Consider the following 12,891-nt stretch of genomic DNA (forward strand, 5'->3'; position numbering starts at 1 on the left):
GTCGTGGGCAGGGGAAGAAGTCAGTTCAGTGCAGCTCTTTTTCATTCTACAAGAACTCTAGAATTTGTTCAGAATTGCATCTGACTCCATGGAAGGCCTTTGTATTAACTCATGTCTTACCCTGGTGAGTGGGCTCAACTCTAACGGCATGGGAGACTCCCAGGGACCTTTGGAATGTCTGATGCTCGGGCCCCGGGCCCAGGGATTCCGTCGCTTGACCTGGAGCAGGCCCGGCTCCAGTGCTTGGAGAGCTCCCACTCGCCTAACGCGTGGGGAGTTGTGGATAGCCTGGGACGCTTGCCTGTTTCTTTACTAGAACCCTGTCGTTTAGAATAGCTGTGCATTTACAGAAAAGTTGCAAAGATGGCACAGAGAATTCCCGACCCCCTCACTCCACAGTTTATTTGGGTTTTACGAGTGTCTGCTAAGTCTCTTTTCTACCCCAAGATCCCTCCCTACATTTGGTTGTCAGGCCTCCGTGGCAGCCCCTGGTCTGCGACTTTCCTTGCTTTGGACCACCTTGACGGTGTCGAGGGCCGGGGTTTGTAGACTGCCCCGTGCTGCGGGCTCGTGTGGTGTTCTTCTGACCCTCAGACTGGGATACTGGGTCCTGGAAGGAAGACCACAGAGGCGAAGTGCCATTTCCATCACGTCGTGTGCAGGGCCCGTGCTGTCACCTGACTTGTCACTGTTGATGTGGCCTTGATCACTGGGCTGGGGCCGTGTCTGTCAGGGTTCTCTGCTGTGAAGTGACACCCGCCCCCACCTGTCCTCTCAGAGGCCCGACACAGAGCGTGGCCTGCACCGTGGTGGGAGGGTGGCTCCACTCCCCCCTCTTGGAGGGGGCAGTGTCTACATAAATTATTTGGAATTCTTCTGTAAGGGTGAATTGTCTCTTCTCCCGGTTATTTATGTTTTCAATCATTTGTTTATGTTGGTGTGGAAGCGTAGACATTTATTTTAAACTCTGGGTAATAATCCAATGCTACGTCACTTATTTTGTGGCTCGTATTGACCTGGTTTTGGCACTGCGAGCTCTTTCAGAAGGGCTCCTGTGTCCCTCTGACATGCCTCTGTCCTCTTGGTTTTCAGGCACTTTCTTACTTAAGAAGCCAGGCACCGGCTTTACTGAACACCTGCTGGCTTCTGTTTTAGGCACTTTATTTGCATTTTCATTGTTTAATAATAACCATCCATTCCTTTCGTTAGCACACACTCTCTCTCTTTCTCCCCTACCCAGTTTTCACTCTTGTCCCAGGAGCGGTGTCACCGATAGTGGAGGGACTCGGCTGGCAAGTCAGGAGGCCGAGGATGTACCCCAGCTCTGCTTCTCACCAGCTGGGTGAACTTGAGCAAATTCCTTAACATTCGCCAGCCTCCAGTCTCTGATCTATGACACGGAGACAGCACTGCCTAGCTCAAAGGAGCGTTGTGGGTAGTAGACACCAGTGTAGACAGTGCTTGACACAAGGAGGGGTGCTCATGTAAGTAGCTCAGTCATTCCTGGCCCTGGCTCTATCCCTAAGTGACTGTGTGACCATTGTGACCTCTTTGAACCTCAGTTTCCTTATCTGTAAAATCAGGGGACTAGACCAGATGATCTCAGAAGAACCACCCAACGGTCCTGAGGTTCCACGTGGGCCCAGGTGCACCTGGCTGGTGGGGATGGGAGAGTTGGGGAGAGAGCTAGACAGGGGCCAGCAGCCCAGCCCGTGGCCAGCCCCAGGCTCGTATCAGAATCAATTTTGCAGATCTGCTAATTAGGGAAGATGGTCTTTTACCCTAGAAGACAAAAATTAACCCTGTAAATGTAACCTGCATGTCTGGGCTGAGCAACCCTGCCCACCCCCGCCCCAATATGTGTTTCAGCTCTTAGCATGCCCTGGCTGGCTGGGCACAGGCTGGTGATCATAAACCAGTCCGATCTGATAGAATGTCAAATATGTTTGTTTTCATTGGTACACAACTATGCACGTGTGTTTCATATGTTCTTAGATATCTGTTCTTCCATCTCTTTGTGTCTCTCTCTACCCAGCAGTGGCATTTGTCAGCTTCTGTTGACAAGTGGGATTGGGGCTGGGGTGTGAGGCTGGGTTTCTGGTGTGAATTTCTGAGGTTGGTTACAGGTGCTGAAACCAGGGGCCGGAGCCTGGCAGTAGGTGGGGTGTGGCCCTCACTGCGTTTCCTGTGGGAGCTGGGCCTCAGTCAGTCATGTGGGCCAGTTCACCAGAGCAGGAAAGGGACAGATCAGGAGGGCCAGCTCTGGAAACAGCGCCCGGGTAGGGCAGGGCTCGGGGAGCGGACCTGGGTGCCCACAGCTCCTCTGGTCTGGCATGGGCAGGGGGGACGGGGATGGGCGGGAGGGAGAGTCTGCTTAGAGCAAGTCTGGGTTTCAGTCTCAGAGGAACAAGGCTGAATGCCACTCACCCAAACTAGGTCACAGGTTAGGGGGAGCCCAGGGCTCGGGCCTGGTGGTGGGTGCCCCAGCATTCAGGGCTGGGAAGGGGAGTGGAGGAGGAAGAGGGGAATCCAAGTGTGAGCCTTGGTGATGGTGGCCCTGGGGAGCAAAGGGGTCTCAGAAGTTCCAGTCAAGGGAGCAAGAGGCAGCAAGGACAGGACCCAAGGTGGAAAGTCTAGTGGTCTTCCTCTCCTACAGGTTACTGCACAAACTACCGCTCAGGTGTTCTCACCCATGGGCAGAGAGACGCATCTACTAGGATGTTTGTGGGGGTCTTGTTTGTAACAGGATAGAATTGAAACAATGAAAGTGTCCATTAGCAGGGGACCTAGGGTATCTGTAATGTATATCAACACAGAGTGAGATACTCTGGGGATATTGGAAAGGAAGAGGTAGGCCTGTAGGAATTGGTACGGAAAACATTGCAAATACGTGTTGTGAGTGAGAAAAGCCAAGAGCAGAGCACAGAGAATAGTAGGCACCATTTGAACAAAAGTAGATCTACAAATGATGCTTGTATATTGTATCAATTAGGATGGGTTCTCCTGCAAGGAATAAAAAACCCAGCTAACAATGGTTAAAAAAATAAGGGTTTATTTTTTTCCTGTAACCCCACATCTGGAGGGAAGCAGTTGCTGCTTACCAAGCTTCTTTTCTGTGCCAGCTTCACGAAACTTGTTGGCTTTTTAATCCTTACACGTTTTTCCTCATGGTCCCCAAAAGGCTGCTGCAGGTGTGAACATCACATCCAAGTACAAAGAATGAAGAAGGGGACCGGACAGGACCAGAAACGATTGTCTTTTCTTAAAATCTGGAAATTGAGAGGTTCTCAGATGCCTCTCTGTTCCCTCCTGCCCCCACCAAGGGCCAACTCACGTCCACATCTCATTGTCTACGACAGGGTCACATGCCCGTCGCCAACCCCAGGGGCAGGGAAGGCTGGGAAAGCAGGGGTCTGGCTCTCCAGTCACTATAGCAAGGAAAGAAAGTCTGAAAAAGCTGTCACATTAGCCAGTCAATAGGGTCTGCCCTGTGCCTGCAAAGGACTTGGTGGGAAGGGTCCCCTGGGGCTCTTGATAGTGATGCCTCTGGGGAACAGGCTGTGGGATCTGAGATGGTAGAGTGGCTTACTTTTTTCATTATATATCTTTTCATGCTCTGACTTTCTTGTTACCATGTGTATGTGGGACTTTTTCAATTAAAAAAACTTAGTAATTAAAATCAAAAGCAAGCATCGTGAAATGCAGAGGGTGCAACGTGCCAGGCTGAGAGAGGCGATTCAGGAGACGGGGTCTGGGGAGAGCCCTGAGGCTCCTTCCTGTCTGTGGGGGCACGGCCATTTATGGGCTCCTGAGGCTGAGTCCGTGGGTGAGTGGGCTGATGATGGGCGTGAGGGAAGACCCTTGTGCTTGGCACCTGGTGGGTGGGAATGGGGGTGGAGCTCGCCCAGGACTGCACCTGGAGTGGGGAGAGAGGGGAGGCAGGGGCAGGGGGGCTGGGAGAGTCGGGTCCCCCATCTTTCAGCCGTTTACTTACTGGGTGTCTCCGACTTTCTAGCTGCCTCGTCTTCCAGAGGGCAGTGTTGAAACCACCTTCTCAGGAAAATCCCTTCGTTCCTTGCTCTAGACTGATGCGTGTTTCTAACTCTGCTCACCAGCTGGACATGTGTCTTTGACGACACAGCATGAAGTGGAAATGGGAAGATGGTCTGAATCAGTCCTTGAATCAGATGACTGCGATGAAACTGGAAGAGAGTCACAGAGGCTGATGTCACTTACGCTGGGCAGGAGGGTGGGCCCAGAGACGAGGGAAGGCCAGCGGCGCAGGCCAAGGCCACCGGAGGGAGTCTTTCCCCATCTGATGAGTTGTCTGTAATGGCCCTGTGGGGGGTCGTGTCATAGCTGGACTAAGGACAGGACTTGCTCTGTGGACCAGGGAATCGGAGACCCTGGTCTCGCCCTGGTTTTAAAATTGAGCCCCTGTTCTCCATTCATCTATCTACAGGTGGTTCTTCCCTCCAGAAGTCTAAGACGGGAGAGAATTTAGTATGAGCCCCTGGACTTTTCCTTAGCAGAGGCTCAGTCTGTACCAGGTGTATGTGATTTGCTTGTGTGTGCAAGAGAAAGCACAGCGTCGCGTGAATCCTGATGCTCACGAATAGAACCGCCAGCTGAGGCTGACACTCCAGTGCCTCCCTGACAGTGTATCGGGACCAGTCATAGAGTCAGGAAGGACTTTATAGAGATTCATAGATTTTTCAGGTAGCCAATCCTTAAACTCACAGAGCACACAGATTGTCTAGATCTGAAAACCTAAAGGCAGATGTATCAGTCAGAGCTCATTGCAGGAAACGGAAACCATTCTAGAAATATTAAGTGGAAAGAGTCTTAATACAGAGAATTTTGTCTTTACAAAATGGTTGCAAAGGCTGAAGGAGCAGGTTCTCTGCTGGGCCGCTGGAAGGACTCCGAGAAGAATACAGACCCGGCCCCTGGGAGAGCTGCTGCCTCTGAGACTTCCCGAGAGAGGGGCTGCTGCGGCTCCTGCTGCTCCTAGAGAACGCTGCTCAAGGCCCCAGTCCGATCCCGGGATCAGGAAGGCGCGAGCTGGGGAATGGAGACTGTGAGGTTGCTGCTGGAAACCCCGCCTCTCTGCGACCTAATTTGCAGCAGCGACCGTCAAGCTTTGCAGGAAGAGGGCATCTGGCTCACGTCCGCCTTCTACAGGTGTCCTTTGGTGCAAGCTAATTTGCATCCAGAACCCTAGCTGCAAGGAGGCCTGGGAAATGCCTCCCAATTCTTGCATCGGACAGAAGGAGAGGTCAAGTGGGCCATTCGAGAGAGTCCGGCTCACAGGTCAATGCCAGTGGGTGCTGGATGGCTTAAGTGGATTGATGCAATATTGACTCTTCAGGAAAAGTTTGACTCAGAAACGTGTTACACGTTGGGTGGTAAGTTCTGGAAAGCATCCATTTCTCCCAATTTCCACATGTGATACTAGATGCTTCTGGTCTCAGCTCTGTGGTATTTTGATATGTGGCCTTGAACAAGCCTCAGTTGCCCCATTTGTAAAACAGTGATGTGTGACAGGCCTGAAGGTGGCTTCCAGCTTCGGGCTATTTCTCACGGTATCATTTGGCGCACACTTTGGGTCCTGAGCTGGGCAAATCTTATAAGCACTTCTATGAACAGCCACTCTTTGTTCCTGGGGTTTCCAGACATCGAGTGCACTTCCCTGGGGGCTTTTCTGAGAGCTCGTGAAGATCAAAGAGAATTAGGAGGAAGAAAAACTTGTGGAAAGCTTGGTAAAGCCCAAGCAAAAGTGGCTTGTTGCCCCAGCACCAATGTCTGCTGTCGGATGTGGGGCTTCGTAATTTGCAAGGCCCTGTGCCATTTGCTGTTCCCAGCAGTGGCCTCTTTGCGGATGAGGAAACTATGGCTTGGCCAGCTCTGTGACATTAGGGACGATGCTTCAGAGAGCACATGACTGGTGGGGCAAGGGGGAGAACACATGTCCCAGGGCTCTGCCAGCGATCAGAAAGGGCACTGTTCCCTGGGGACTCCACCAGTCCCTAGCTGGGCTCTCCACAGAGAGGGGAATCGAGGGTTGGGGATGAGATGAGACCCTCTTCTGCCTCTCTATCCATGGGCTCAGTGCTATGCCAGTAAATGTTTAACAACCGACCAAAAAAAAAAAAAAAAAAAAGAGACAAAATAAAAAGCCATGTTTGCCCATTTCTGTCGTGTAAATACTCACACCATGCCCATTCCAAACTACCTATGAGACATCACCAAGGGCATATCTAGGAATGATGCTCACATTTGGCTTTAGTGATGCGGGGAGGGCTGCCCTAGGTGGTCCGCCGAGATGCCTATTGGTGAAATCTCTCATTATTCATGAGAGAAGTGGTGGAGAGTGACTGACCAGCCTGAGGATCACGGAGACCGAGGGGAACACAGGCTGCCGGGCTTAATGGGTCCTGCCCCGAGGAGGCAGTGACATCACCCTGAGGCAGGAGATGGTCTGAGCTCATTCGTTGACTGTTCTCCAGAAGGAATGGTTTTCGGGTACCAGCCTAACCACTTCTTATCCACTGCCAGTGACCGCAGGGACTGGTCCAAGGCCACACAGCTGGTGCCTACCCATCCTGAGGCTCTCACCTCAGCTCTGTGAATAAGCCCTCATTTCTCAGAGGCCTCAGAGGGAGGGATGCTCGGCAGCTCTCCTTCCCCAGCAGGCCAGAGGGAAAAAGTAGGGTGTTGACCCGAGGCCTGGAGAGGACCCCCAGACTCTCAGCCCACCTGGAGTCATCTCCGCACTCCCCTGGCCCCGCTGGAAGCTCACTCTCCCTCACCCGTGGCCTGTTCTCCCTCTCTTCCCTTCTTCCAGACCCAGGAAGGAGCTAGTGTCCCAGGGCATGCAGGGGACATTCAGGGATTGCCCTGGGATTGTTGGAGAGAAATCCCTTCCACCACTGTGGCTGAGCGCGGCTGGCGCTGGGCCGGGGGGAGCCTGAGGAGGAAGTACGATGACCCCCGGCCACGCACCTCTGTGGCTTGTCACGGAGGACTCCAACAGGAAGTGACTCTTCACGCAGGGGGACGCATGCGTGCCCTTTGGAACTTGTCCCCACCTCACCCTTTAAAGAATTCAAGCAAAATCACAGAAACAATCCAAAATGGCAAATTGGTTAAAAATACAGATGCTGGAGCCAGATTGTCTGGCTTGGAACCCAGGCTGCACCGGGTCCCAGCTGTGTGATATCAGGCAACTGTCTTCTCTCTTCTCCACCTCAGGGTTTTCGTCTATAAAATGCTAATAACAATAGTTAATAAGACCGACCTGTAAGGCTGTTGAGAGGATTAAATGGTTAGAGCCACCGTAACCACGTGGGCTGGTGTGTGTATAGCCCTGACACAGTCGGAAATCAATAGCTATCAGCTGTTCAAGTATTATCGATATTGTAGTTGGTGGCCTCTGAGTCCTGGGGTTTCTTTAAGTCTTTGGGGGTTTTGGGTTGTTTGGAGGGAGAAATTGTGCTTGTCATCCTGCCTGCCTGCCGGGATCCTCCATGCTGGCCCTGTGCAAGCAACGAGGGACAGACACATGCTTAATGGCAGTGATGGTGCGTTCTTTCACGGCAGGCTGGAGGAGGCACCTCCCTGATGTCTCTTTCTCTTGCACCATTGCACCCTTGGGAATGTTGCCTTCATGACCCCCAGGGGCATCCACGGTCTGGGGGAAGATGCTGAGGAGCAGAGTTCCGATGGACCTCGGTTCAACTGGACTTAGAATTCCAGATCTGCCACTACCAAGCTCTGTGACATTGAGCAGGTGACTTCACCTCTCTGAGCCTTGGTTTCCTATCCATAGCAATGAAAGGAACTGTAGTTATTGATATTAATATTGGTCGCGAGAAGGAGGGAGGCATAATTGTAAATATTAAATGAGATCGTGGGAATGTCCCAGGCCCAGGGTGGGAACACAGTCTCTCAAATCTTAGTGCCAAAGTGGGTTATGTGGTTTAGGCAATTATGTCCTTTCATTCTCATAAAAGCCTGTGAGCAGTCACATTTCTTAGTAACCCAGTGTACAGATGGTCTGATGGAGGCCGAGGGCCATGCCACCTGCCCAGGGCCGTAGAGTGCGGCCACTGCTGAGTGGGTGTCAGCCGGGCTCTGCTCCGAGCTCAGAGCTGCCCAGGAGCTCTGCCAACTCCTACTGTGCCTTTCCTTTCTTTCTGCCATGTCTGAGGAACTCAGCCCAAGAACCACCAGCCACAGTCCTGAATGGGCCCTTTCTTCCTTGAGGACACCTGGATGGAGGCTGGGGCGCCCGGAGGTGGCAGAGTGACAGCAGGTGGAGATGGTTTCTGTTTGCCTCTTGGTTCTCAAGTGTTTCCTCTGATAACATTCATAGCGAGCCGCACTGCTGGACGTTTACAGCCCACCCTGAGGGCCGGAAGTGCCCTGGCCACGGAGGAGAAGAGGAAAGAGGAGGAGGGGATGGATGGGAAGGAGGAGGGGCAGGAATAAGGGGCAGCAGGAGAGGCGGCCACGGCCTAGTGGCTGAGCAGGGCCTGAGCGCACTGTTCCTGAAGGCGTTTAGAAAGTCTAGCTTTCTCCACCAGAGCTTCCTTTGGGCTAAGAAATTCCCGAGACATTTGCAATGTAAAGGGCGGCCGACCTCCGTGACGCAGGGGATGAGATACCATCAGAACGAGAGTATATTTAGAAGACAGGAAATGAGCCCTCCAGCCTGCCCTTGACTTCGAGCAGGCGTTTTGCCTTGTGAGCACCCGGAGTTGACCGAGAGGCTGCAGGGCAATGTGAGAGGAAATCGTTCTGGCTGTGCTGAGGCGCCCATTTCTTCCCTTTTTCTCCTCCCACCCCTCTTTCTGTTTCTGTGCTTGCAGGCTTGGCTGGGGTTGTCCCAAAGTGATGGGGAGAAATGACATTTTGCTAGGAACTGAGTCATTTTGCTGGATTTTTTCAGCCATGTCCCTGATTAGTAAACCTGTCTCAAGAATGGGAAAATGCACGGGGCTATTTTTAAGTGTTCTCAGCATCAATGATCCTAATTCCTAGAACAGACATCAATGGCCTTTCTAGTCTCAAGTGTAGATAAACACTTAGCAGCTGTGTGACCTTTGGCAAATGAGCCTTGCTGAGTGTCAGTTTGCTCATCTGTAAAATGGGGCTAAGACTCCCTCCCTCACAGGCAGAGGATGAAATGATTGTGGGCACCCACTCCCTGCCTCCTTGCAGTGTGTGGTGCCTGTGGGCATTCAGTATGCTGAGGGTTCCTCTTGTTATTTCTACGATAAGACACTGTTCCAAGACCAGCATGGGGAGTGGGTGAATTCGCCCATGTGCCAAACACAGGTGTGTTTATCAGTTTCAAATCCACCTTTGCTCACCTAGTGGGGGTATCAAACTGAATCTTGTGCTTAAATCAGCAGCCAGGGGAAAAGTTGGCAGCTTCCTCTAGTAAATCAACATTTGCCCAGCTCCTCTGTGCCAGCCCTGTGAGGGCAACTAGAGGGAGAGAGATGCCACACGGCCATGGCCGGGGGACTCTGTCCCAGGTGGAGACGGACACACAAATGATGACAAGAGCAGTGGTGAGAGCGGTGAGGGCAGGGGGCACCTAACTCAGAATGGGGACTTTGGGAATGGCTTCTCTGGGGATCTCATTGTCCGTTATTGAAATCCAAGGACACTCCAGGATGCAGTGGAATTAGAAGGACGAAGACAGTTAGGGCGTTTTTATAGGTGTGCTTGGTGCAGACGCTCTCTCAGAGTAAACTGTGTGGAATACATTCCATTCCAAGAGAGACACGTCCATGTGTCTAATATAAATGTCACTACTCTCAGTGTCATTTTCGCTGAGTACTAGACGCCATGCACAGGGCTTTGCTCATTTCATCTTCACAGCAGCTCTGTGTCCACTTGCCTAAGGTCTTACAGTGGAGAGAGGGCAGAGCTGGGATGTAAACAGAGCTCTGTGACATGTCCCTTCCCGTCACCAAGGCCCCTACGTGCGTGCATCCTTCCTGACTCAGACCTGACCGGCCACCGTGCAGAGGGGCGATTTTGCTGTGGTCACTTATTGCTCCAAATTGGCTATAACGAGATGGATGTCCTAATGATAATTCCTCTGTTGGTGAGGGCTGCTGGAGGACAAGAGTGTTGCCCTGCGTGCCGACAACAGTTCTCTCTGGAGTGGGACTCCCCAGGGCCCTGGAGAGCAGGGCTCTCTTGTCGCCTTTGCTCTCCATCTCCAACAGTTTTGGGTGGTGGGGCGGTGCGCAGGCCTGCTCATTCCTCAGCAGCTGCCTCTGGGGTGGAAGCCTCAGAGCCCACAAGGTCTCTGGTCCCTGGTCTGGCGTGGTTGTCAGCAGCTCAGGCTAAGGCTGGGAGACTGCGCCAGCCTCTGTGTGAAGGGCGGGGTGCTCAGGGGCCCACAGGAGGCTCACCTGGGCAGCGTGTGCCAAGAGCAGAGTGGGGTCAATCTGGCTGTGGAATGTCCAATGTGCTTAAAGAAAATACTTTTTTTAAGAACTTCAGCAGATTTATTGCTCCTCTGCAATATAATTCAATGTGTCCTATTATATAAACTTATGTGAAATATAATACACAATTAGGTACACAATAGTGCCCCCTTACCCTCAGGGGATATGTTCCAAGACCCCTGGTGGATGCCTGAAACCACGGATGGCACCAAACCCTCTATATACTACGTTTCTTCCTATTCATACACCTATGATAAAGTTTAATTTATAAATTGAGCACAGTAAGAGATTGACAAAAATAACTCGTAATAACATAGAAGCATTATAACAATATACTGTAATAAAAGTTACCATAGACCTTAGCAACCTCAGCGTATGGTTTTTCCCTTTCCTTTTTAAGTTGAGAACTTTCACATTTTCACTTAGAGGAAGTGCTCTTCAGCTGCTCCTTGGCATATCCAAATTGCCACCATCACCACTCTTGTATTTTGGGGTCATTATGAAGTAAAATAAGTGTGACTTGAACACAGCACTGTGATACTGCAACAATCGATCTGATAACCGAGACGGCTACTAAGTGACTAACGGGCCGATAGCGTATACAGTGTGGATCCGCTGGACAGAGGGGTGATTCACGTCCTGGGAATTTCATCACACTGTGCAGAACAGTGTGCAATTTAAAACTTATGAATTGTTTGCTTTGGAATTTTCCATTTAATATTTTCAGACTGGAGCTGAAACCATGGAAAGTGAAACCGTGGATAAGGGGGGACTATTGCATTATACTGTATAATTGGTGTCTCAGTTAACTTCCAGCTCTATAGCTTTCTTGCCAGAGGATCAGAGTTGAACTCAAATTAATCATTGTAGCTACTGGTTAGCATTTGTCATGAATTCAGAGAGGGGGTAATGGAAGCTATCGTTGGAAGGAATCATAGGTGAGCTTTGACACTGGGGAATTAGCATTTGAACAATTCACAAATGACCTGGAAAGTCCAGATGCTACAGTCTTAATGCAGTTGAAGTATAGCGTCTCAGGCTTGGGAGGCTGTATGCTGGTGAGGAGGGCCCCCCGGAAGTGTTCACCTGCGCCTCTCAGAGCAGATCAGCGTCTCATGCGTGAAGTGAGGAAAATCATATTTCTCTGCAAAGAAAAAAAAAGATCCAGCACAGAAAGCTATCTGCTAAGGTGATGCTGAGGGATACGGAGCAGTGACAGTTCTCAGCCAGGTACAAGCCATCATGCAGGCTTCAGAGAGGGGTGATTGCTGGCGATGGCAGGGTCGAGGAGTCTGGAGATTTGTGGAAGTTCCAACATGCACTGAGGCCATTGGGCTTCCATCATCTGAGGACCCCCTGCACCTGTCCAGCAGCTGCCGCAGCCTCAGGAGAGGAGGCAGAGTTAGTCCTAAAGGCTTCCCTCCCTGGTCCGGGCCTCTGCGTTTGGCTTCTTTCCATGTTCTGCAGCCGAGTGCGGGTCCTGGAACGCAGCATCACTTAGAGCACCCGGAGGACCGAGGGAGGCCCCAAGGCTTGTCCTGAACTTCCTGGTTGTCTGGAACCCAGGCGGATGCCTCACATCTGGTGGGTGTGGGCAGTGGAGGGGCAGGGGCACACGGAGAGGCTGGCGTTTGTCCTGAACTCTAAGTCTAGCTGCGTGGCCTCAGACAAGTATTCAACCTCCCAGAGCCTCAATTTTATCTTCTCTCCAGTGGGGCTAATAATATTTCCCTCACAGAAGTGGGGAAGGAGTGAACGAGGCGCCCGGCACGGTGCCTGCCCACAGGGGGACTTGGTAAACAGAAGCCATTAGTAATAAAACGCTGCCGTTGGGGTAGCAGATTCTGCTTCTTTAAGAGAGCTGTCTTGGAGAGATTTTTACATCCTACTGTACTGTACCAAAGAGACAACTAAATTCCTGTTTACATATAAACCTAAACCCTCTTATTCTAACTGTGCCACCACCTTAAAAGACATATATTTATGCTTTCGGTTTTAGCCATTCATCTGTTTAGAAGCAGCACGCTCTTCCAGAGTGATTATGCTAATGCACATAAGGAGTGCAACAATCGCGCTGACTGCACTAACCATCTATTTGAACTACGTTGTACAAATAAGATGTTATCTTAAATAAGCTCCTAATATAACTCAGTAATCACTATAATGCTTTTTGATGCAATTGTGGTGTTATTACTGAATTTAGCCATGAGTCTCAAATACTGAACCCTTGAGCAAACACCGGCAGTGCCCAGTTGCTGAATTCCCGACCTGGAGGAACTGGATGTGGCTGTCCTTGCAGGCTAGGGAGGGCAAGGGGTGGGCCGGCATTGTGCGTGGTCCCAGGACCAACACCCACAGCAGTAGGTGAAGAAGTGTGAAGGATTGCACCTGCCAGAGGTAGAGTCGTCCTTATCAGAAG

General features: G+C 51.3%; 1 long non-coding RNA gene across 1 annotated transcript in view; it reads left to right on the top strand.

The window, feature by feature from the left end:
* Positions 1 to 2,187: 2,187 nt before the first annotated feature.
* Positions 2,188 to 12,891, top strand: part of LOC103549349 (uncharacterized) — a 49,986-nt gene continuing 39,282 nt past the window's right edge. The window contains exons 1-2 of the long non-coding RNA XR_544518.2: positions 2,188 to 2,279; positions 4,016 to 5,408. This is a non-coding gene — a long non-coding RNA (uncharacterized lncRNA). The remainder of the gene's footprint in view (positions 2,280 to 4,015; positions 5,409 to 12,891) is intronic.

Source organism: Equus przewalskii, chromosome 14 (genome assembly GCF_037783145.1).
Source record: "Equus przewalskii isolate Varuska chromosome 14, EquPr2, whole genome shotgun sequence".
Taxonomy (NCBI): domain Eukaryota; kingdom Metazoa; phylum Chordata; class Mammalia; order Perissodactyla; family Equidae; genus Equus; species Equus przewalskii.